This window comes from Phyllobates terribilis, unplaced genomic scaffold (genome assembly GCF_046119375.1).
Source record: "Phyllobates terribilis strain yellow unplaced genomic scaffold, ASM4611937v1 Scaffold_2137__1_contigs__length_162031, whole genome shotgun sequence".
Taxonomy (NCBI): Eukaryota; Metazoa; Chordata; class Amphibia; order Anura; family Dendrobatidae; genus Phyllobates; species Phyllobates terribilis.
In genome coordinates, this window is record NW_027364896.1 from 77,753 (window position 1) to 103,552 (window position 25,800).

Here is a 25,800-nt window from a genome sequence, read left to right on the forward strand (position 1 = left end):
CAGCAAGTATGCTTTAGTGCCTGTAGAGCATTCTATGCACTTGAAGAAATGCTATGAGAATTTTGACTTTATTCTAAAGAAACTTAAAGAAGTTGTCCACTACTTTCACATTGATGCCTGTAGGAAAGGGCATCCATGTATGATCGGACGGGGAACCCTCGCCGACCAGCTGTTATCGGTCCCAGCCGAAAGTCCTTACCTGCAGTGCTTGGCTGTCCATCTGTAGTGGCCGCCGGGGGGTACTGCACATTCAATTGAATGGGAGGTGGATGAGCAGTAACAAGCGCCAGCCACTACAACTTGACTGCCAAGCACCGCAGGTAAGGACTTCCGAAAGGCACCGATATCAGCTGATCGACGGGGGTGCCGCGTTCAGGACCCCAGCCGATCATACATTCATGCCCTATCCTAAAGATAGGGTATCAATGTGAAAGTAGTGGACAACCGCTTTAATTACAAGGATCAAGGAAGGTCAATATGTGGTGATCTGAAAGTTCTCTCATTGCTCCTTAAGCAGCAAGAAGGATGCGTGAAGTACCAATGCTTTTGTGAGAATGGCACAGCCGGGATAGGACTCATTACTGGAGCCAAAACAGTGGGTCAATAAGAACATCTTTGCAATCTGGGATTCAAGAACATAGTTGCGGAATGTTTAGTTAATTCCACTAAAGTTCTCCTGCCACCACTCCACATTAACATGGAGAGGAGAACTGAAGAGAAAAAGAAAAGGAATAAGAATTAATTTGCAATAAAGTTGCAGAATTCATGTTCAATAAATTTAAATTATAATATTGTTTGCATTTTTGCCTACAGTAAAAATTTTCCTTGTTCATCTCACTTGTAGGTAATTTCATGCGCATTTTGTGCATTATCCATATGTGATGGTTAAATTTATTAAAACAGTCATTGAATTTGAAAACATTTTCATAAACCCAATCGCTGCATACCTGTGCAGGCTGCAATTGTTTTTTCATACTGAATTGGCATGAGAAAATAGTCGGTGCTATGTACTGCCCCTTAGTATAATATTGGGTTGAGTGCTATTCGATAAAATATTGGATAGCTCAAGGCCGTGTTTTACGCCAGTGTGAGTGAGCCCTAAACATTACTCCCCGATGCAGCACTTCATAGGAAAACATACGTACAAACGTGTACAACAAAACACACACAAATATACACCTTACCATCAGTAAAATAGTAGTCGGGGTACTTCTCCTCAAACACGTAGATGGGTTTAGGCTTCCCTTTCAGCCTCTCGCTGACTCTCCTTACAAGCTCATACCTGCCAGCAAGCAAAATGCGAAATATAGTTACTAACATTTACTACATGTCTACTTTACGTCAGCAACATTTCTGAAATCCCTTTTCTTAACATGTTTAAATGTTCAGCAGCATTTTTTCAATAACATTTACAAATCTTTTTTTTTTTTTTTTTAGAATGGATCACTTCGGTTCTGAAGTGACTGAGGGGCCTATATTTCAGAAACCCCACAATCAAGACCACATTTTAATAACGGCACCCTTCAAGGTATTAAAAACCACATTCAAAAGTTTGTTAACCTTTCAAGTATAGAAATTGGAGCCCAAAATTTGTTGTGCAATTTCTCCTGCATATGCCGGCACCCGATGTGTGGCCGGAAACTACTGTTTGGGCACACCATAACCATAGGGCTCGGAAGAAAAGGAGGGCTACTTGACTTCTGATGCAGAATTTTGGCAAAAATGCTTTGAGACTGCCATGTAACATTTGAGAAGCCTCGAGGTTGCCAAAACAGCAGAAACCTGCTGCAAGTGAAGCCATTTTGGAAATTACACCCTCTCAGTTGCGGTTGGACTGCACAGGTGTTCTCCAGAAATCAGAATGCAATTGGTGTTGCAGAGTGAAATCTGTATATTTCAACTGCATGATGATGAAACTGAGTGAAAACTTGTTTTTTGTGAGTTGAGTGGCAGCTTTTCTTGGTACCATTTTGCAGTAGATAACATTTTGCTTTTAAGGCTAAGTTCACAATTATCCCATGCTCTGCGCTGAGCACTTATGTCACAGCTTCCATCTAACAGACTTTACTTTAACCCCTTCACGACCTTCGATGTATCCATAAGTCCAGGTTGGTAAGTACTTCCAGATTTGTCACGCACAGACTCTGTGGGAGCACGAACACCGCCGGGTGTTCAGCGATTCTGACAGCTGACACCCAGCTCTCACTGAAGGGCAGTTTAACCCCCTACACACTGCGATCAATATCGATCGCGGCATTTACAAGGCAGGGGCCGATCATTGCCATGGTGACTCGACGTTGTCATGATGACATCTGGGTCACGAGTGCTAGCAAGCCAATTAGATCAAGAGCAGTGCATGATCTAACTAGCACTGACAGTTTATAAATCACTGCAATGCTTGTGCATTGCTATGCTTTAGAATCTTTATTATGGTGATCAGAGCTGCGAAAGTCCCATAGAGAGATTAAGTAATAAGGTTTAAAAAAATATTGTAAATTATTTTTTATTCCCTTCACCCAGAACCTGTTTTCACCTTCCTAACCAGGCCATTTTTTTCAATTCTGACCATTGTCACTTTATGAGGTAATAACCTTGGAACGCTTCAACGGATCCCACTGATTCTCAGATTCTTTTTTTCATGACATATTCTGCTTTATAATAATGTTAAAATTTCTTCGATATGACTTGTATTTATTTGAGAGAAAAAAATCTGAAAACTGGCGAAAATTTTGCAATTTTTAAAATTGTAATTTTTATGCCTTTAAATCAGAGCGATATGTCACACAAAACATTTAATAAATAACATTTCCCACATGTCTACTTTACATCTGCATCATTTTTAAAACATATTTTTTTTCTGTTTGAAAGTTAGAAAAGTTAAAAGTTGACCAGCGATTTCTCATTTTTAGGGACCACATCAGATTTGAAGTGACTTTGAGAGGTCTATATGACAGAAAATACCTAAAAGTGACACCATTCTAAAAACTGCACCCCTCAAGGTGCTCAAAACCACATTCAAGTATATTAACCCTTCCTTCAGTTGTTTCACAGGAACTAAAGGAATGTGGAAGGAAAAAATTAACATTTAACTATTTTCACAAAAAATTTACTTTAGACCCAAATGTTTTTATTTTCACAAGGGTAACAGGAGAAAATGGACCCCAAACACTGTAAAATTTCCCAAGAGTACAACATAGATGGGGGAAAACTACTGTGTGGGCGCACAGCAGGGCTCAGAACGGAAGGAGTGCTATTTAACTTTTGAAATGCAAAATGTGCTGAAATCATTGGAGGACATCATGTCACATTTGGAGAGCCCCTGATGTGCCTACAGAGTGGAAACCCACCACAAGAGACCCCATTTTGTTAACTAGACCCCTTAAGGAATTTATCTAGATGTGTGTTGAGCACCTTGAACCCCCAGGTACTTCACTGAATTTTTCAACACTGATCTGTGAAAATTAAAAAAAATATATATATTTTTCTCACAAAAATATTGCTTTAACCGCAAGTTTTTTTCATTTTTACAAGGATAGCAGGAGAGAATGGACCCCAACATGTGTTGTGCAATTTCTCCTGAGTACGCAGATACCCTATATGTGGTCCAAAACTACTTTTGAGGCACAGTGCAAAGCTCTGAAGGGAAATTTATACCGTAAATTTATCACTTAAACATGAGCCATGTATGAGGGTGTCAGAGCCGGAGTCGTGGAGTCGAAGGTGGAGTCGGTGTCATGGAAATTGAGGAGTCGAAGGTTTGGCTTACCGACTCCACATACCATTGGGCAGTGAAGAAAAATAATTAAATTTTTACCACCAAAATTTTGTTTCAGCCCCAGATTTTACACTTTCACACTGGGCAAAAATGGCACAAAAAAAATTGTCCCACAATTTTAGCTGAATGTAGAAATACCCCATATGGGTCATTTTCTGTCAAGTGATCCAAATCTGAATATTTTTTTTACCTGATGTCTTCGGATTTTTTTTTTCTTTGTTTTTTTTTCAGTGCTAATTTAGTGAATTGCAAAATAAGGTAGTTAATTTTATATAGATTTCTAAAGTTTTGAAAAAGTTAGAATTTTGGGCTTGCATAATGATAAATTTTTGATATGTCATATCTCGGGTTAGAAATAAGATAAAGAGATCTCCCACCGTTCTGTTTAGAAAGGTACAAGCTTTAATTTGACATGTCACAAGATTATGTTTGCTAATATTTTGTTTTTGAGGAGTCAAATTAAAAAGGAGCCATTACAGGTAAGAGGAGTGTATGGCGCCGGAGATCGCGGTAAGCGTAAGCACTGAACGCATACCGCGATCTAGGGCGCCATACTTTCATACTTACCTAACCGGGAGGTGTGTTGCCCCGGCGCCTCTGTTCTGGCCGGAGACTGGGTCAGGAATGCGGGGTCGGAACCGGCGCATGCGCATAGCGCGCTATCCGGCGCCATTTTACTGAAGACACATTTGCCATGCATACCAGGACTGGGGATGAGGGGTACCATACATACCAGGATATGGATGAGGGGTACCATACATACCAGGATTGAGGATGAGGGATACCATACATACCAGGATTGGTGATGAGGGGTGCCATGAATACCAGGATTGGGAATGAGGGGTATCATGCATACCAGGATGAGGGATGGGATGCCATGCATTCCAGGATGGGGATGAGGGGTACCATGCATACCAGCATAAGGCTGAGGGGCCATACATACAAGGATTGGGGATGAGGGAGCCATGCATACCAGAATTGATATGAGGGGTGCCAAGCATACCAGGATTGGAGATGAGGGGTGCCATGCTTACCAGGACTGAGGATGAGGGGAACATACATACCAGGATTGGGGATGAGGGGGGCCATGCATACCAGGATTGGGGATGAGGGGTCCCAAGTATACCAGGATTGAAGATGAGGGGTGGCACGCATACCAGGATAGGGATGAGGGGATACCATGCATACCAGGATAGGGATGAAGGGGTACCATGCATACCAGGATAGGGATGAGGGGCCATGCATACCAGGATACGAATGAGGGGCCATGCATACCAGGATGGGGATGAGGGGGTACCATACATACCAAGATAGGGATGAGGGATGGGGTACCATGCATACCAGGATAGGGATGAGGGGTACCAAGCACACCAGAATGAGGGATGGTGTGCCATGAATACCAAGATTGGGGATGAGGAGTGCCATGCATACCAGGATGGGGGTAAGGGGCCCATGCATGCCAGGATAAGGCTAAGGAGGCCATACATACCAGCATTGGGGATGAGGGAGCCATGCATACCAAGATGAGGGATGGGGTGCCATGTATACCAGGATTGGGATGAGGGGTGCCATGCATACCAGGATTGGTATAAGGGCTGCCATGCATACCAGGATTGGGGATGAGGGGTGCCATTCATACCAGGATAGGGATGAGGGGTACCATGCATACCAGGATAGGGATGAGGGGGTACCATGCATACCAGGATAGGGATGAGGGGTATCATGCATACCAGGATTAGATGGGGCAGCACATAACAGGATGGGGGAACAGGATTGGGTAGCACAAATACCAAAATGGGGAGCCACAAATACCAGGATGGGGGCTGCACAAATACCAGGATGGGGACAGCACAAATATCAGGATGGGGACAGCACATAACAGGATGGGGGCGCAGAATAGGGGCAGCACATAACAGGATGGGGGACCATATACCAATAAAAATGCTCGCCACTCGGGCGTAGAACAGGTTCAATAGCTACTATGTTATAAAAAATTTTAAATAGGTATAAGTGTTACCTGTGTTTTTGGTTACATTTGTACAAGGACTCAAGTTGGGATCTCTCCTTGGGACAATACTTTTATATGTTTAATACTAAAGTAAAAGAAGCAATATTAACCCCTTTAAAGGCTGTTTGCACGTTAATGACCAGGCTAATTTTTACAATTCTGACCAGTGTCACTTTACGAGGTAATAACTCTGGAACGCTTTAACGGATCCCACTGATTCTGAGAAAGTGTCTGGCTGTGACGGCATAAAGATGAGCCGAGGTCATGTCCAATGAACTCAGCTCACCTCATGCACGTCACTGACAGCGTGGGAGAATTCTACTGCGCATGCGGTGAGCGTGAGAGAATTCTCCCATGCTGTCAGTGACGTGCATGAGGTGAGCTCATGTCCAATGAACTCAGCTCACCTCATGCACGTCATTGACAGCGTGGGAGAATTCTCCTGCACTCAGCTCTTGAGCAGGAGAATTCTCCCACGCTGGGATGGCATTGAGATGACAGGCTGGATCGCAGCTGAACGCTGCCATCCAGCTTTTCATCCTTCAGAGACACTGCAGAGCGCAAGCATGCCTGCGCTCTGCAGTGTCTATGAAGGATGGCATGCTGGATGGCAGCGCTCAGCAGCGATCCAGCCTGTCATCTCAATGCCATCCCAGCATGGGAGAATTCTCCTGCTGAAGCGCTGAGTGCAGGAGAATTCTCCCACGCTGTCAATGACGTGCATGAGGTGAGCTGAGTTCATTGGACATGAGCTCACCTCATGCACGTCACTGACACCTTGGGAGAATTCTCTCACGCTCACCGCATGCGCAGTAGAATTCTCCGACGCTGTCAGTGACGTGCATGAGGTGAGCTGAGTTCATTGGACATGACCTCGGCTCATCTTTATGCCGTCACAGCCAGACACTGAGGAGCGCAAGCATGCCTGCGCTTCTCAGTGTCTGCGGCATGGCAAGCTGGATGGCAGCTTTCGGCTGCGATCCAGCCTGTTATGTGAATGTAGCAGAGCTGGAGCCATCCTGGGAACCATCGAAAGGTAAGGATGAAGTTGCTTTATTATTTTACTTTTATTGCAGGAGATCGTTGGCTTTAGCTGGAATGGGCGTGATGGTAAGTATGGTTTAATTTAGAACAATAAAGAATTGTGTGTTTATTTCAATTAAAGGACTTTATTCTGGGTGTTTGTGTTTTTTTTTTTAACTTTGACTATGGGGTTAGTAATGGGGGTGTCTTACAGACGCCTTTCCATTACTAACCTGGGCTTGATGTCAGCTGGCATTATAAGCTGACATCAACCCCAGCCCTATTACCCCACTGCCACCGCTACAGGGCAGTGGGAAGAGCGAGGCTAAGTGCCAGAATTGGCGCATCCTATGGATGCGCCATTTCTGGGGCGGCTGACGGCTGGTGTTTCTAGCCTGGGAGGGGGCCAATATTCATGGCACCCTTCCTGGGCTACTAATATCAGCCCCCAGCTGTCTGCCTAGCCTTTGCTAGCTATTAAAATAGGGGATTCCCCACATCATTTTTTTGGGGGTCCCCCATTTTAATAGCTAGTAAAGGCTAGGTATTCAGCTGGGGGCTGATATTAGTAGCCTGGGAAGCTCCGTGGGTATTACCCCCTTCCCAGGCTTCAAACATCTGCCCCAGCCATCTGCTTAACCTCCGCTAAAGACTAAAATTACAGGGAACCCCACGCCAATTTTTTTTTTAATAAATCCTTTATTTTAACACTAAATGACAAGCACAGTAACCAACACTATCACTGTACTTCTTATATATGTGACTGACATGTTTCTATCTATCTAATCTATGTGTGATGCTCTATTCTTTCTATTCTAAATTGTCGGGTATCGATGCTGAATTGTCGGCCGGCTTTTTTAAAGAGACTGTGCATGAAAACACTATTATTTTTTTTAATAAATCCTTTAACACTAAATGACAAGTACAGTAAGCAACACTGTCACTGTACTTCTTATATATGTGACTGACATGTTTCTATCTATCTAATCTATGTGTGATGCTCTATTCTTTCTGTTCTAAATTGTCGGGTACCGTTGTATGCCGCTGCTGAATTGCCGGCTTTTCATGTAATACATTCTACATTATTCTTAGTTGTTTTCCTTCATGTAGAATTAACCTACAAGGAAAGAAAGGGTTTATTTTCATTTCGATATTTGTGTCCCATTGACTTGCATTGGTTTCCGGTATCGGAATCGGCGATATCCAATATTTTTTGGGTATCGGTCCGATCCAATCCGATATTTCGCGATATCGGAAGGTATCGCTCAACACTAGTTGTCATATATCAGTTGTGTAAGTCAGAAATGAATTTAGTAGCCCATGGATGTGTGGTACAGGCTGAAGCATTCTTTCATACACAGGACAGGTTTGTCAGTGCAGGTGTCGCATTCCGTAGCACACTCAGCACCTCTTTTGTGACTTACCTTTTTTTCTGCTTTGAGGGACTTCCCCCGGGAAATGTTGGCATTGTACTATACGAGCACCTTCAGTTCCGGAATTACTGGGGCCTGCTCCTTCCTCACTGCCAAATAACAGGGCCTTGATCACTACCTCCTGGAACCGAAAATACGATGTAGCGGTCTGGCCTGCACATCGTGATAAAAGAAAAGTGTTATGCATTGCCATCTGTACGATGTGCACGGCCACCTTCTTGTACCACACCTTGGCCTTTCTCAAAGCACTGTACGGCTGGTGGACTTGATCAGAGAGATCAACTCCCCCCCCAGTACACAATCTGGTTTGACGACCTGTGTAGAGGTACCTCATACAGTGCTGGGAGTGCTGCCATCACCATGTATGGTGGTCAAGAGAAGGACATCCCTCTTGTCCTAGTACTTGACCACCAGCATGTGGTTGCTACATTGGGCTCTGCTCTCACCCCTTCTGAGCAGCTGCCCAATTAGCATCTTCGAGAGGCATCTGATTTTTGCGGACAGTATTTCAAGGCTGCGGTACCTCACACAAAGAGGGACTTAAAGAGTGGGATGTTGGTATAAAAGTTATCCACGTAGAGGTGATAAACTTGATCCAGCAGTGGGCGCACCAAATCCAACACAATTTTACCACTCACTCTCAGGACAGGGGGGCATTCAGTGGGCTCAATGCAGGAGTCCTTTCCTTCATAAACCCTAAACTTGTGGGTGTACCCTGAGGTACTCTCACACAGTTTGTACAGCTTCATTTCGTACCTGGCCCTCTTAGTGCGCAGGTACTGCCAGAATTTAAGCCTCCCCTTAAGATGAATTTGGGACTCATCCACGTAGATGTCATTTTGAGGCATGTACATTTCAGTAGACTTGTTGTTGAAGTTCTTCGATGACCGGCCGAACTTTGAAAAGATGATTGGGATCATCTCGGTGAGAACAACGTACATTATCATTTAATGCAAGAATTTGTGGATGGTCTCAAAACGTGTCTGGATCATGACCATTCGGAACAATGGAGTGTTATACAAAACGTTAACACTCCAATGAACTTCTAGCTTCTTCAGTATCCCCATGTGAAGGACCAGGCCCCAAAACTTCTAACTTCAAGTTAGAAAATGATGAGTGGTTTTGTGACAAAAATTGTTGAGCGTACAAATTAGTTTCGCCCACCATCAGGTTTAAAAAATCCTCAGAGAAAAAGACTTTGAAAAAGTCTATTTCTGTGAGGCGGGTGGTGTCAAACTTGATTCCTTATTGCACCAGAATATGCGGAATCTGTGGCTCATAATTTTCGAGGGTCTAGGTCCACATGGGGTCAATAATGGCTGGCGCTGGTTCAGCTTCTGTCCTAGGGCGTCTTTTTGGCGGTTCAGAATCACCCGAGGAGGAAGAGGGGGACGAGGATGAGGAAAAATAAAGAAAGGTGGGATCCTCTCCCTTACTGTCAGTGTTGAAGGCAAGGAAAGTAGTGTATGGCTCCTTCACTGAATACCGTGTGTGGGACAAGCGGGACAACATTTTTTTTTTCATGTATGTGGTGTTTGTATCAGTACTTTATTCAGTTGTGTGTGTGAGAGTGCTTGGTGTAAACTTTTTTTTTTTTTAAAGAAAAAAAGCAATAACAGGAGGTGGTGCAAAGGGGGGGGGGGAGAAAAAAAAGTCTATGAAACAAAACAGTGGAAAACAGCAAGCATGAGTGCGGATCAGAGATGTGCGCCAAGTGCAACACTTGGCGGCTGCTGGATGTGCGCACGGAGGTGGTGCAAAGGGAGGGGGAGTGCAAAACAGCAAACACGAGTGTGAATCAGTGATCTGCATCACTGACTAACGCTCGATGGCTGATGGATGTGCACAAGGAGGTGGTGCAAAGGGAGGGGAGAAAAAAAGTGTAATGCTCGGCAGCTGCTGGATGTGCGCACAGAGGTAGTGCAAAGGAGGGGGGGAATGGACAGAGACAAAAAAAAGTCCTGGAAAACAGCGAGCACAGACGTTGATCAGTGATTTGCGTCATTGATCCATGCTCAGCCGCTGCAGGACGCACGAAAAAAAAAATCTGCCAAAAATCAAGTACTGATCATCACTATGTGGCAGAAAGGGGGAGGTGGGGAGTTTGATAAAAAGAGGGGGAAAGGAGGAAGAGGGGGATTGAGGTGGATGAGGAGAGATCAGGCAGGGATCTTCTTTCTTCTATCTTCTTTATTTGCTAGCAGCAGGAGCAGCAATTGTGGGGTCACAGGCTTTTGTCGCACCACAAGGCCCAGCACGGCACACAATCTGACAGCGTGACCGCCCTGTACAAGTCCTCAGCTACTATGAGGAAGTGCAGGACAGTCACAGCCAGGTCACAGCGCATCTGTGCGCTGTGACTGGTGCGATCGATGTCATCGTCGATAACACCAATCATAGCGGGCTCAGGTGAGGCCTGGCGTTGCCAGGCACCAGCCTGTGATCGGTGCTCTTACAGCCAATCACAGCGGTCATAGTTGCAGGGGGGCGGTGACATCCTCCTAGGATGACGACGCCATCTACCCTGAGGTAAGATGCACCAGAATTTAAATGTGATCACTACGACTCCGGTCACGGTGCCTCATTAAAGATGAGAAGTAATAATAAGTACCTGGTCCACAAGACCCAGGGCACAGGACAGTATTATTACGTACAATGTCAGAAAGGGTTATTTAAATACACGTGTTTCAATTTTTTTATTATTAATATTACAACACTAGATATGTACTTTTTCAAGTTTTTAAACAGAGTATAGTAGTTAAATCACCAAGCTTTAAAATAAAACAAAATTAACTAGTCTGAACAATTGAATTAATAGTAAGTCCTTTTGTTTCATCAATTTGTCCCTTCTACTGGGCAAGATTTAATCTTGTCAACAATCTCTTATAACAATGGCGGTTTCCTTTTGTGTCAGTATGTATGGTTGTTATGGTGTTAGAGTCCACCTGAGTTAATATCTGATTTTTGGTTACTTTTAATAGCTTTGGTTTTCTTGGATACACAAAGGAAGGGGACGGACCAGAAGGATGCAGAAAAATCCCTTCTACTTCTTCATTAGCATAATCTTGGCAGAGTACATTAGCCGGCAGCCACCAGTGCTGATCATATTCACAGGTCACATAACCAGTTATGTCACCATTGCCAATCTTGTGCCATCTTCAATCACTTCATGGACTTCACTGTCGTTGCTGAATGAATGTTTTTATTTCTGTGTCACTCAGTGGAATGAAAGTGTGGTATTGTGAAGTTCTTGTGATGGGTTCTACTTCCTGTAACTAATGTTTTAACAAAATCTCCTCTTCTTTGTAGTCCTGGTTTGTACAGTACATGAACTGAATGTTAGGAATATTTTCTCACTGCAGCTGAATAGTTGGCGGTGTGTTAAGATGTGGTCTGAATATGGCCTCTGGAGGCTAGCCCGAGCTGCAAGACGTTGCACGCTGCCTTCTTAACCATCACATACACCTTTGCCATGAGCTGTAGAAAAAAGAGCCATTCAGCTTCCACTCCAAATTCTTTCTTGTGATGGCAGACATTTATAAAAACATGAGTTTTTTATTTGTAAAAAAAGACCTTATACTTTTAGACCACAGACTGAACAGATCTGAATTCAAGATTTTCGAATTGACAGTGTTTATACTGTTTTATTTTAGTTTGTTTTTTAACCACTTAACAACATCTGACGCACTAATACGCGTCTGTGCCCTGGGACTTTAGAGCCAGACCCGTATTAGTAAATCATGGCGATCACGAGCGCACACAGGCTGTGCGGGCGTGATCGCCGCCGGGTGTCAGCTGATTGTCACAGCTGACACCCGGTACTATGTGCAGGGAGCGGTCAGGCACCGCTCCAAGCACATTAACCCCCGCGATGCTGCGATCGAAGTCGACCGCAGCATTGCGGGGGCAAGGGGAGGTGATCGCAGATACTCACCTCCTCTTCTGGCTTCCAGCGCTGTCTGCCGTGGCTTCCAGGATGTTGCCATGACAACCCGATGTCGTCATGACAACATCCGGGTCACCAGACAGCAGGAAGATTGTTTGGACATGCTCAGTGCATCTCCAAGCAATCTTCTCCCTGTCCAGCACTGACAGCCTGCATGGCACAGGGATAGTGCTGCATTCCTGTGCCATGCAGGCGATCAGAGAAAAAAAAGTGAAAGTCCCAAAGTGGGACAAAGTAATAAAGTATAAAAACTATCAGAAAGTGAAAAAAAAAAAAGAATTGTAAAAATATATAAAAAAAAATAAAAAAAATAATCCACCAAAAATAAAAATATAATGTACCCATCAATAAATATTATTATAAAAAAAAACAAAACAAACAATAAAAGTACACATATTTGGTATCGCCGCGTCCGGAACAACCTGACCTATAAAACTGTCCCACTAGTTAACCCCTTCAGTGAACACGGTAAAAAAAATGAAAAAAAAACGAAGCAAAAAACAATGCTTTATCATCATACCGCCAAACAAAAAATGGAATAACACGCGATCAAAAAGACGAATATAAATAAATATGGTACCGCTGAAAACGTCATCTTGTCCCCCAAAAAACAAGCTGCCACACAGCTCCATCAGCCGAAAAATAAAAAAGTTATAGCTCTCAGAATAAAGCAATGCTAAAAAATATTTTTTTCTATAAAATTGCTTTCATTATGTAAAAGTGCAAAACATAGAAATACGATATAAATGTGGTACCGCTGTAAACGTACTGACCCGAGGAATAAAGCTACCTTATCAATTTTACCACACGCGGAACAGAATAAAAAAAACAAAAAAAACAATTCCTGAATTGTTGGTTTTTGTTTATTCTGCCTCCCAAAAATCGGAATAGAAAGCGATCAAAAAATGTCACGTGCCTGAAAATGGCACCAATAACAACGTCAACTCATCCCGCAAAAAACGAGCCGTCATATGACTGTCTGCCAAAATCTGGAAAAATTATAGCTCTCAAAATATGGCGATGCAAAAACTAGATTTTACAAAAAATGCGTCTTTTAGTGTGTGACAGCTGTCAGTCAGAAAAACCCCATAGGATTCTGGTATCGCTGTAGTCTCACCGACCCGAAGAATAAGGTCGTCTAATCACTTATACCGCATGAGGAACGACGTAAAAAATAAACTCTCAGGTTAGGGTTGTGCTAGGGTTAGGGTTGTGCTAGGGTTAGGGCTGGGTTGGGGTTAGGGTTGTGATGGGGTTGTGATTTTTTACAAAAGAAAAAAACATGACAATAAGGCGACTAGTGTTGAGCGCAAGTGCTCGCTACTTGATTTTGCATCGGGTGCTCTGGTATGCATTGAGTATCGTGGGTATTTAAGTGACATGCTCGAGTCTCCGCCCCATAAGCTTCACGGCCCAAAAAACTTTGCGGGGATTGTCTGCCATGCATGAGCGATCCCCGCATGTTTTTTTTTGGGTGTCTAATAACCGTGAAACATCCGGGCGGGGACTCAAGCATGTCACTCGAGCACACGCAGTACATGGTGCATACCTGAGTACCCGATGCAAACTCAAGTAGCGAGCACTTGCGCTCAAGACTAATGACAACTTATTCAATATAATGACCTAATGTTATCAAATTCTGTGTCGTACCTCTGGGTTCAAAATGTTCACTATACACCTTAATAAAATCCTTGAGGGGTTTAGTTTCCAAAATGGGGTCACTTGTGGGGGAGCTCCACTGTTTAGGCACATCAGGGGCTCTCCAAACGCGACATGGTGTCCGCTAACAAATCAGGGGCTCTCCAAACGCGACATGGTGTCCGCTAACAAATTGAATGGAAAATCGGCTCAAATTGTTAGAGGACGCCATGTTGCGTTTGGAGCTCCCCCACAAGTGACCCCATTTTGGAAACTAGACCACCCAAGGCACCTATCTAGATGCATAGTCAGCACTTGGAACCCTTAGGTGCTTCACAAATTGATTCGTAAAAATGGAAAAGGATTTTTTTTCCACTTTTTCATTTTTACAAATCAATTTGTGAAGCACCTGGGGGTTCCAACTGCTCACTATGCATCTAGATAGCTGCCTTGGAGGGTCTAGTTTCCAAAACGAGGTCACTTGTGGGGGAGCTCCAATGTTTGGGCACACAAGGACTCTCCAAATGCAACATGGTGTCCGCTAACAAATTGTCGGCTCAAATTGTTAGCGGACACCATGTTGCGTTTGGAGAGCCCCTGTGTGCCCAAACATTGGAGCTCCCCCACAAGTGACCCCATTTTGTAAACTAGACCCCCCAAGGCACCTATCTAGATGCATAGTGAGCACTTGGAGCCCCCAGGTGCTTCACAAATTGATTCATAAAAATGAAAAAGTGTTTTTTTTTTCACTTTTTCATTTTTACGAATCAATTTGTGAAGCACCTGGGGGTTCCAAGTGCTCACTATGAATCTAGATAGGTGCCTTTGGGGGTCTAGTTTCCAAAATGGGGTCACTTGTGGGGGAGCTCCAATGTTTGGGCACAAAGGGGCTCTCCAAACGCAACATGGCGTCCGCTAATTATTCAAGCAAATTTTACAATGAAAAAGTCAAATGGCGCTCCTTCCCTTCCGAGCCCTGCCGTGTGCCCAAACAGTGTTTTTTCCCACATATGGGGTATCTGCGTGCCCAGGGGAAATTGCACAACAAATTTTGGGGTCCATTTTTTGTTACCCCTGTGAAAATAAAAAAAATTGGGTCTAAAGTAACATTTTTGTGAAAAGAGTTAAATGTTCATTTTTTTCTTCCACATTCCAAAAATTCCTGTGAAGCACCTGAAGGGTTAATAAACTTATTGAATGTGGTTTGGAGCACCTTGAGGGGTGCAGTTTTTAGAATGGTGTCACTTTTGGGTATTTTCTGCCATGAAGACCTCTCAAAGTGACTTCAAATGTGATGTGGTCCCTAAAAAAATGGTTTTGTAAATTTTGTTGGAAAAATTAGAAATCGCTGGTCAACTTTTAACCTTTATAGCTCCCTAACAGAAAAAAATTTTGGTTCCAAAATTGTGCTGATGTAAAGTAGACATGTGGGAAAATTCAAATTGTGAAAATTGCAAAATTTTCAACATTTTCACCAAATTTCCGTTTTTTTCACAAATAAACGCAAGTGATATCGAAGAAATGTTACCACAATCATGAAGTACAATATGTCACGAAAAAAACAATCTCAGAATCAGGGGGATCCGTTGAAGCGTTCCAGAGTAATTACCTCATAAAGTGACAGGGGTCAGAATTGTAAAAATTGGCCTGGTCATTAACGTGCAAACCACCCTCGGGGGTTAAGGGGTTAAGTATGATCCCATTGAGATGCCAACTTGAATTTTGGTACAGATGTGGCTAGGAGCATAGGAGGTACATGTTATTTTTTTTGCAAATTTAATATTAGATTGATTTTTTGGAAATCCATTTTGAAATTTTGTGTTTGATTCCGCATGGGTAAAATATTAACAATATTAATAATCTTTATTTTTATATAGCGCTAACATATTTCACAGCACTTTACATACATTATCATCGCTGTCCCCATTGGGGCTCACAATCTAAATTCCCTATCAGTATGTCTTTGGAGTGTGGGAGGAAACCAGAGAACCCGGAAGAAACCCACGCAAACACGGGAAGAACATACAAACTCCTTGCAGATGTTGTCCTTGGTGGGATTTGAATCCAGGACCCCAGTGCTGCAAGGCTGCAGTGCTAACTATTGAGCCACCGTGCTTTTTCCACAGTAAGAGCTCAGGTGTGATCTATATGGCAACCTGCCCATATCCACTTAATTATGTGGGCAAAACTAAGAGAGAACTGAGGAGGAGAGTGAGTGAACATCTGGGTGACATCAGGAATGATCGACATACCCCACTGTCAAGACATATGAGAACAACACATCTGGGTGAAGTAGATGAAATTCTCTTTACAGTTATTGAGGTTGTGAAATCTAGCCCCAGAGGGTGCGATCAGGATAAGGACCTATTGAAACATGAATGTGAATGGACCTTTAGAGTGGATTCCCTTACCCCTAAGTGGATAAACAAACAAATTACATAGGCCTGTTTCTTATAACCATGAGACGTTATGATGGACCTTTGAATCGACTGGATTGTTTTGGCTGACCATATAAGCTAGTTTTTTGTCCCCTCATTGTGGGCTGCACAAATTCTTGTGTCTATTTTTTTATCTGGATTAGACTTCATCATTATATATAGTTTCTGCAGCTAGCACCTGTTCACACTTAGGATGTGCTGGTCAGTTTTCTTATTATATATTACTATAGGAGGTTGTAACTGCCTCCTGTCTGACCTGGCATTCCCCCCATTTAACCAGCAGGTGATGTATAATCTATTCTACCAGCCCATTTGAATTGTAGGTGTTTTAGCCCAGAAGTGACATGTTCTGTCCAGAGTTATAGGCTTGTAGCCCAAGAGAGGCACGTAGGCAGAGAAGTACCCATCAGACGGGAGGTCACCTTGCAGCGGTTGATGGGCACACATGAATTGGCCAATTTATGCGCTAAGAACCTCCGTTTATTGTAAGTAAAGTCCATTGAGTAATATCACAGTTTATATCAAACGTTTTTATTGTCTTTATGTATTTTGGCCATAATGGAGTGCTGCTGTGCTTTCTTTTCATATATCTTATTCAGTTTCTGCAGCTTGCACCTGTTCACATTTAGGATGTGCTGGTCAGTTCTTTTTACACATTTACACATATATATACAGTACAGACCAAAAGTTTGGACACACCTTCTCATTTATAGATTTTTCTGTATTTTCATGACTATGAAAATTGTACATTCACACTGAAGGCATCAAAACTATGAATTAACACATGTGGAATTATATACTTAACAAAAAAGTGTGAAACAACTGAAAATATGTCTTATATTCTAGGTTCTTCAAAGTAGTCACCTTTTGCTTTGATGACTGCTTCGCACACTCTTGGCATTCCCTTGATGAGCTTCAAGAGGTAGTCACCGGAAATGGTCTTCCAACAATCTTGAAGGAGTTCCCAGAGATGCTTAGCACTTGTTGGCCCTTTTGCCTTCACTCTGCGGTCCAGCTCACCCCAAACAAATCTTGATTGGGTTCAGGTCTGGTGACTGTGGAGGCCAGGTCATCTGGCGTAGCACCCCATCACTCTCCTTCTTGGTCAAATAGCCCTTACACAGCCTGGAGGTGTGTTTGGGGTCATTGTTCTGTTGAAAAATAAATGATGGTCCAGCTAAACGCAAACCGGATGGAATAGCATGCCGCTGCAAGATCCTGTGGTAGCCATGCTGGTTCAGTATGCCTTCAATTTTGAATAAATCCCCAACAGTGTCACCAGCAAAGCACCCCCACACCATCACACCTCCTCCTCCATGCTTCACGGTGGGAACTAGGCATGTAGAGTCTATGGCTGTGTGCACACGATACGTTTTTTATGCGTTTCCGCAGCTGCGGAAAAGCTGCGGAAACGCATTAAAAAAGCATGGTAGAAGGGCAGCAATGTTCCCCAATGGAAATCCGCATATGCTGTGCCCATGCTGCGGATTTTTCCGCAGCGTTTATGCTGCGCTCAAAACTCCGCAGCATGTCCATTAATTTTGCGGAAATGCGGCGTTTTCGTCGCCACTGACTTGCATTAGACCGCATGGATTACACATCACTGTATATGTAGATGCGTAATCCACGCGTTCTAATGTGCGGATGGTACCCGGGTGTAGATGAGAGGAGAGTCTCATCCACACCCAGGTACCATTAAAAAATCTGTAAAAAAAAGAATAAAATAAAAAATAAATGTATACTTACCTACTGTCGGCCCGCGTACCGCTCCTGCTTGGTTCCCGGCACTTTGCAGTGAGTTGAAGGACCTGCGCTGACGTCAGAGTCATGTGACAGGTCACGTGACGCTGACGTCGGCAGGTCTTTAAATTCAGTGTTGCCGGAAGGGAGAACGGAGTGAGCTGGACAGCGCGGGCCATCGGAGGGTAAAGTATACATTTATTTTTTATTTTTACCACTCTCTCGGGTCACACTATATAAATCCATACTGTTTGCATGGATTTATATAGTGTGACCTAGTTGTCAAGCACTTTCCAGGTGATGCTAAAATCGCCTGGAAAGCGCTTGTCAATCCACATGCGGAAACGCATGTGAATCCGCATGTATTCCGCAGGAAAAACGCATGCACAATCTGCATGCGTTTTTTCTGCCAGGGAGATGCAGAAATGATGCAGAAATTTTCTGCTTCATTTCTGCATCGTGTGCACATACCCTATCTGTTCACCTTTTCTGCGTCGCACAAAGATCTCAAATTTGGACTCATCAAACCAAAGCACAGATTTCTACTGGTCTAATGTCCATTCCTTGTGTTCTTTAGCCCAAACAAGTCTCTTCTGCTTGTTGCCTGTCTTTAGCAGTGGTTTCCTAGCAGCTATTTTACCATGAAGGCCTGCTGCACAAAGTCTCCTCTTAACAGTTGTTGAAGAGATGTGTCTGCTGCTAGAACTCTGTGTGGCATTGACCTGGTCTCTAATCTGAGCTGCTGTTAACCTGCGATTTCTGAGGCTGATGACTCGGATAAACTTCTCCTCAGAAGCAGAGGTGACTCTCGGTCTTCCTTTTCTGGGGCGGTCCTCATATGAGCCAGTTTCTTTGTAGCGCTAGATGGTTTTTGCAACTGTACTTGGGGACACTTTCAAAGTTTTCCCAATTTTTCGCACTGACTGACCTTCATTTCTTAAAGTAATGATGGCCACTCGTTTTTCTTTACTTAGCTGCTTTTTTCTTGCCATAATACAAATTCTAGCAGTCTATTCAGTAGGACTATCAGCTGTGTATTCACCTGACTTCTGCACAACACAACGATGGTCCCAACCCCATTTATAAGGCAAGAAATCCCACTTATTAAACCTGACAGGGCACACCTGTGAAGTGAAAACCATTTCCGTTGACTACCTCTTGAAGCTCGTCAAGAGTGTGCAAAGCAGCCATCAAAGCAAAAGGTGGCTACTTTGAAGAACCTAGAATATAAGACTTATTTTCAGGTGTTTCAATCTTTTTTGGTAAGTATATAATTCCACATGTGTTAATTCATAGTTTTGATGCCTTCAGTGTGAATGTACAATTTTCTTAGTTATGAAAATACAGAAAAATATGTAAATGAGAAGGTGTGTCCAAACTTTTGGTCTGTAGTGTATATATATTTACAGATATACACACATACACATTTGATTGTCCTATATGGTCAATGGAGCTCCTCCTTGCTCTCCCCTCTTCTTGTCTTGTCCTCTACCCCTCCCTAAAAAAAGTTATTGTATCATCAGTCTTCATCATCCCCTTATTTTTAGTATAATTTTTTGCCTTGCCGCTCTGTAAATATATGTGATTATAAAATACTCTATCATATGTATAAGTACTGAAGGTGAGGTTTAGAGAGTAATTGCAATTTTATCTGTCTCTCAATTTCCCCGTTTATCAACCAATAGATTAGTTGTGATAAATATGGTATCCACAGTTTTATCTTTGGCTATGTATATTGGTGGTCAGTGGTTGCGCTCCCGTTTGGAGCGAATCAGAGGGTTGGGCACACCTAAATTGGTTGTTGCTGTTATCCAGCGGAGTTTCTGGTCATGCACAGTACCGTGCGCTCCACAGTAGCAAGGAGAATGTCTGAGGCTGGATCGCACTGCTTCATCTGCACACGTTATTTCCGGTGTAAAGTTTCCGGTCATGTGCAGTACTGTGTGTTCCATAGCATTAAGGTGAGCATCCTGAGTCGGAACGCATCGCATCAGTGGGAAGCGTCACTTCCTGCGGTGGCTGATAGGCGCGTACTCCGTGATAATGTATGGTGGTGGATGGGTTGCGCTTTCTGAGCTTTAAATGATCTTAGCCTGACTGCTTCATATGTGGTTTATATCAGGGCACACTGAGCGGCGATTATTGAGTAATGGGGGTTATATCTAGAGAGGATCAAAGGGGCGGTTACACAGGAAGTTATCAAAATGATTGGGGAGGAGACTGTTTGAGAGGGAGCTCTATATAAAAGGACATGTAAACAAACTGCGGCCCACATAATAGATAGTGTGGGTAGGGGGTCTAAAGAGGAGGGCCAACCCCCATCTTCACACACAAGTGCCTACTCAAAACCGTATATATATAAATAGGAGAACTATTGAGTATAATGGCATAAGAAGCTTTATTTCATAAATAATTCATTTAAAATTAGTACATCACATCAAAAATATGAAATATTATAAAGACAGAGACATACAGACAAATAGTCCCAATTTTTATTGCTGACCTCTACGAAGGGTCCATCCAAGGGGTCATAAAGCATACTAGTGCAGGGATAGAGAGAGAAGCAAGTGATCAAACGGCTTACATGCAATTATACTAAGTTCATGGAGCCCACTCTACCACAAGAGCTAAATTGCACCTCACTCACCGAGTAAAGGAGAGCCCAAGTCTGAGAGGAACGGCACAGGGACTGGTCAATGGCAAAAGAGAGCCTCGACGCACGTTTCGCCAGTGATTAACCTTGGCTTTCACAAGAGGCATGTGTGGTTGCGCTTTCAGGACCTTTAAATACGCCCCCAAGAGATCACGTGTATAGTCACGTGACTCTCCAATATGGCTGCCGAACATCAGATGAAAGGCGGCGTATGTGCTGCGGCTACCACCGCCTCCATGTGCGCGTCCCAGCCGTCATGACGTCAGCACGTGACCGGAAGTGCGGGTAAGCGATATTCCCGGCGACGCGCCGAAGGCTTATTGACAGCTGAGCGCAGCCATAGGGCGGGGGAGACCGGGCGCATGCGCACAACATCTGTGCACAGACAGGCATAGGGGGAAATAATAATATTCATGCATTGAACCTAATATCACATAAAGTATGAGGGATTATAGCACTCAATGATAATCATAAGGATGCTAGCAAACATCAAAATACAAAGGGGAAACATACATTATACAAAAATATATGTGCATATATTCTTCGCCATCTATCCAATCTATTACAGATATCAGGATGAGAGGGGTCCACAGACAAAGTTCGTCTCTACAAATGGTTTGGGATAGACGGTTCTTAAGGCGCCATCAATTATACGAAAATATATATGCACAAATTCTTCACCATCTATCCAATATATTGCAGATGTCAGGATGGAAGGGGTCCACAGACAGAATACGTCTCTACAGATGGTATAGAGTAGACGGTTCCTAAAGTGCAATCACTATATAAAAGAAGTGAGTACAAAGAATAAGAACAAATAAAATTTTAAAAAATTAAGAATAAAAACATAGAACCATGGTCCCTAATTTAGGGACCATGGTTCTATGTTTTCATTTGTTCTTATTATTTGTACTCACTTCTTTTATATAGTGATTGCGCTTTAGAAACCGTCTACTCTATACCATTTGTAGAGACGAACTTTGTCTGTGGACCCCTCTCATCCTGATATCTGTAATAGATTGGATAGATGGCGAAGAATATATGCACATATATTTTGTATAATGTATGTTTCCCCTTTGCATTTTGATGTTTGCTAGCATCCTTATGATTATCATTGAGTGCTATAATCCCTCATACTTTGTGATATTAGGTTCAATGCATGAATATTATTATGATCGGATGGCACTTTAATTTGCTACCACATTGATTCTTGGGAGTAGATTTGTCCATTACATACATATTTCCCCCCTATGCCTGTCTGTGAGCAGATGTTGTGCTCATGCGCCCGGTCTCTCCCGCCCTATGGCCGCGCTCAGCTGTCAATAAGCCTTCAGCGCGTCGCCGGGAATAGCGCTTACCCGCACTTCCAGTCACGTGCCGAAGTCATGACGGCTGGGACGCGCACATGGAGGCGGTGGTAGCAGCAGCACATGCGCAGCCTTTCATCTGATGTTCGGCGGCCATATTGGAGAGTCACGTGACAATACACATGATCTCTTGGGGGCATATTTAAAGGTCCTGAAAGCGCAACCACACACGTCTCTTGAGAAAGCCAAGGATAATCACCGGCGAAATGCGCGTCGAGGCTCTCTTTTGCCATTGACCAGTCCCTGTGCCGTTCCTCTCAGACTTGGGCTCTCCTTTACTCGGTGAGTGAGGTGCAATTTAGCTCTTGTGGTAGAGTGGGCTCCATGAACTTAGTATAATTGCATGTAAGCCGTTTGATCACTTGCTTCTCTCTCTATCCCTGCACTAGTATGCTTTATGACCCCTTGGATGGACCCTTCGTAGAGGTCAGCAATAAAAATTGGGACTATTTGTCTGCATGTCTCTGTCTTTATAATATTTCATATTTTTGATGTGATGTACTAATTTTAAATGAATTATTTATGAAATAAAGCTTCTTATGCCATTATACTCAATAGTTCTCCTATTTATGTATAAAAGGACATGTGTTGAATCAGACAGACATGCAAATATCCACCACATTTACCTGCCATCAGGCCTCCTGAAGAGCTAACAGGGCGAAACGTGTAGAGGCGATGTAGAGGATCTTTATCACACATTGATAAGTACTTTGTTTCTATCATGGTTTATTATCCTTGAAGTATAATTGCTCACATTGCTAAGGAAGATATTATTAAAGTCTCCTTATATGTATTCATAAATCGATATAAGTGTGATCCATATGGGCTGCTGGTGCAATTGGTTAAATCACATTTATATGGTCAATTTTGTCTCATGCACAGTGCACTTAAACTATGGTATAATCTTTTAAAATGTATAGGTCTGATCAACTAAATATTGATCTGCTATGGACCTGATTGTTATAGCACTATGAACTTTGAATCACTTCTCTTTCCATTATTATCAGTAAGATAGTGATTTCAAACAGAGGTGTGTGATAATGACACTACTTTAATTTCATATAATTTGATTGATTATCATTTGTTGCATTATGACTTACCCTTAGCACACTAGGAGTGATCTATGTATAGAAACAGAGCTTCCTGTTAGGAGATATAGACATTTATGCAACAAATAGAAAAATGAATAGCAGCACTCACCTTAGTCCTTTGGCTAAAAAGTCCTTTTTGTCATAGCATTCTGGACAATCATATGCAGCGGTCTATCGGAGGTGCAGCGGAGACAGCGGGGAGACGAGAGGACGACGGCCGTTTCGCGACTTACAAACGCTTCTACGGGTCCAAACTATAAAGGAAGTGCAAAAGATTCTTCCTTTATAGGAGGAGTTTAGTATACATAATTAAAAGCTAATTAACATAAAAACATTCATTAAAAAAACATACAAATGCTATACAATATTCTATAAAAAGACTGCCATATCTAGCTTTTCATTTAGCCCTAGCGGGCCCTGGGCTTCTTCTTTTAATATCCATTTCCCTTCTCTTGCTAACAGGAAATGATTGTGATTTCCCCCTTGTATGGGGTATTTTAACTGTTCAATGCCTGGAAATTGCAGTACACGAGGGTTTGCATTGTGACATTCCCGAATGTGTTGAATCAATCTAGGTGAGCCTTTACCAGAGGAAATGGAATCATAGTGTTCTCTAAATCTGACAAATAAAGGGCGGATGGTTTTTCCGATATAATAGAATTTACATGGACAGTATAATATACACTGCTCAAAAAAATAGAGGGAACACTTAAACAACAGAATGTAACTCCAAGTAAATCAAGCTTCTGTGAAATCAAACTGTCCACTTAGGAAGCAACACTGATTAACAATCAATTTCACATGCTGTTGTGCAAATGGAATAGACAATAGATGGAAATTATTGGCAATTATCAAGACACCCTCAATAAAGGAGTGGTTCTGCAGGTGGGGACCACAGACCACATCTCAGTACCAATGCTTTCTGGCTGATGTTTTGGTCACTTTTGAATGTTAGTTGTGCTTTCACACTCGTGGTAGCATGAGACGGACTCTACAACCCACAGAAGTTGCTCAGGTAGTGCAGCTCATCCAGGATGACATATCAATGCGAGCTGTGGCAAGAAGGTTTGCTGTGTCTGTCAGCGTAGTGTCCAGAGTCTGGAGGTGCTACCAGGAGACAGGCCAGTACACCAGGAGACGTGGAGGGGGCCTTAGGAGGGCAACAACCCAGCAGCAGGACCGCTACCTCCGCCTTTGGTCAAGGAGGAACTGGAGGAGAACTGCCAGAGCCCTGCAAAATGACCTCCAGCAGGTCACAAATGTGCATGTGTCTGCACAAACGGTTAGAAACCGACTCCATGAGGATGGTATGAGGGCCCGAAGTCCACAGATGAGGGTTGTGCTCACAGCCCAACACCGTGCAGGACACTTGGCATTTGCCACAGAACACCAGGATTGGCAAAGTCACCACTGGCACCCTATGCTCTTCACAGATGTAAGCAGGTTCACATTGAGCACATGTGACAGAGTCTGGAGAAGCCGTGGAGAGCGATCTGCTGCCTGCAACATCCTTCAGCATGACCGATTTGGCAGTGGGTCAGTAATGGTGTGGGGTGGTATTTCTTTGGAGGGCAGCACAGCCCTCCATGTGCTCGCCAGAGGTAGCCTGACTGCCATTAGGTAATGAGATGAGATCCTCAGACCCCTTGTGAGACCATATGTTGGTGCAGTTGGCCCTGGGTTCCTCCTAATGCAGGACAATGCCAGACCTCATGTGGCTGGAGTGTGTCAGCAGTTCCTGCAAGATGAAGGCATTTAAGCTATAGACTGACCCGTCCGTTCCCCAGACTTGAATCTGATTGAGCACATCTGGGACATCATGTCTCGCTCCATCCACGAATGTGACTTTGCACCACAGACTGTCCAGGAGTTGGTGGATGCTTTAGTCCAGGTCTGGGAGGAGATCCCACAGGAGACCATCCGCAACCTCATCAGGAGCATGTCCAGGTGTTGTAGGGAGGTCATATAGGCACGTGCAGGCCACACACAATACTGAGCCTCATTTTGACTTGTTTTAAGGACATTACATCAAAGTTGGATCAGCCTGTAGTGTGTTTTTCCACTTTAATTTTGGGGGTGACTCCAAATCCAGGCCTCCATTGGTTAATAAATTTGATTTCCATTGGTGATTTATGTGTGATTTTGTTGTCAGCACATTCAGCTTTGTACAGAACAAAGTATTCAATGAGAAGATTTCATTCATTCAGATCATGTGTTGAGTGTTCCCTTTATTTTTTTGAGCAGTGTATATACCACATGTTTGGTCCTGCATGAGAAATTATTTTACTTCGTGCCATATAGCTCCTATTTTTAGATTTTTCCCTGTAATGTGTGCCTGGCAAAAAGAACAATTACCACACCTGTAATTTCCAGTCAACGAATTTTCTTCTAACTATGTCTTTTTTTCGGTAGTGCGTCTAAATCTATTATGTATCAATAAATCTCCCAAATTTTTATTCCTTTTATATGAAAAAAAGTAACAGCTACCAATATGCTACTTCATTATGACAGTGCACATCTTTCTCATACTAAAAGAACTGTACCATATAGTCAATACTTGAGCATAAGAAAAATTAACAATACTGATCAAGGTTTTTTGAAACAGGCAGAGGAACTAACAGGTTCTCTAGGAGAGGATAGATACCCAATTACACTACCGAGAGAAGCACAAGATAGAGCACACAAGAA

General features: G+C 43.1%; 1 long non-coding RNA gene across 1 annotated transcript in view; it reads right to left on the reverse strand.

Moving 5' to 3' along the window:
• Positions 1-1,123: 1,123 nt before the first annotated feature.
• The window catches only part of LOC141245817 (uncharacterized), a 55,052-nt gene continuing 30,375 nt past the window's right edge, over positions 1,124-25,800 (reverse strand). Inside the window, exon 3 of the long non-coding RNA XR_012309474.1 lies at positions 1,124-1,282. This is a non-coding gene — a long non-coding RNA (uncharacterized lncRNA). The remainder of the gene's footprint in view (positions 1,283-25,800) is intronic.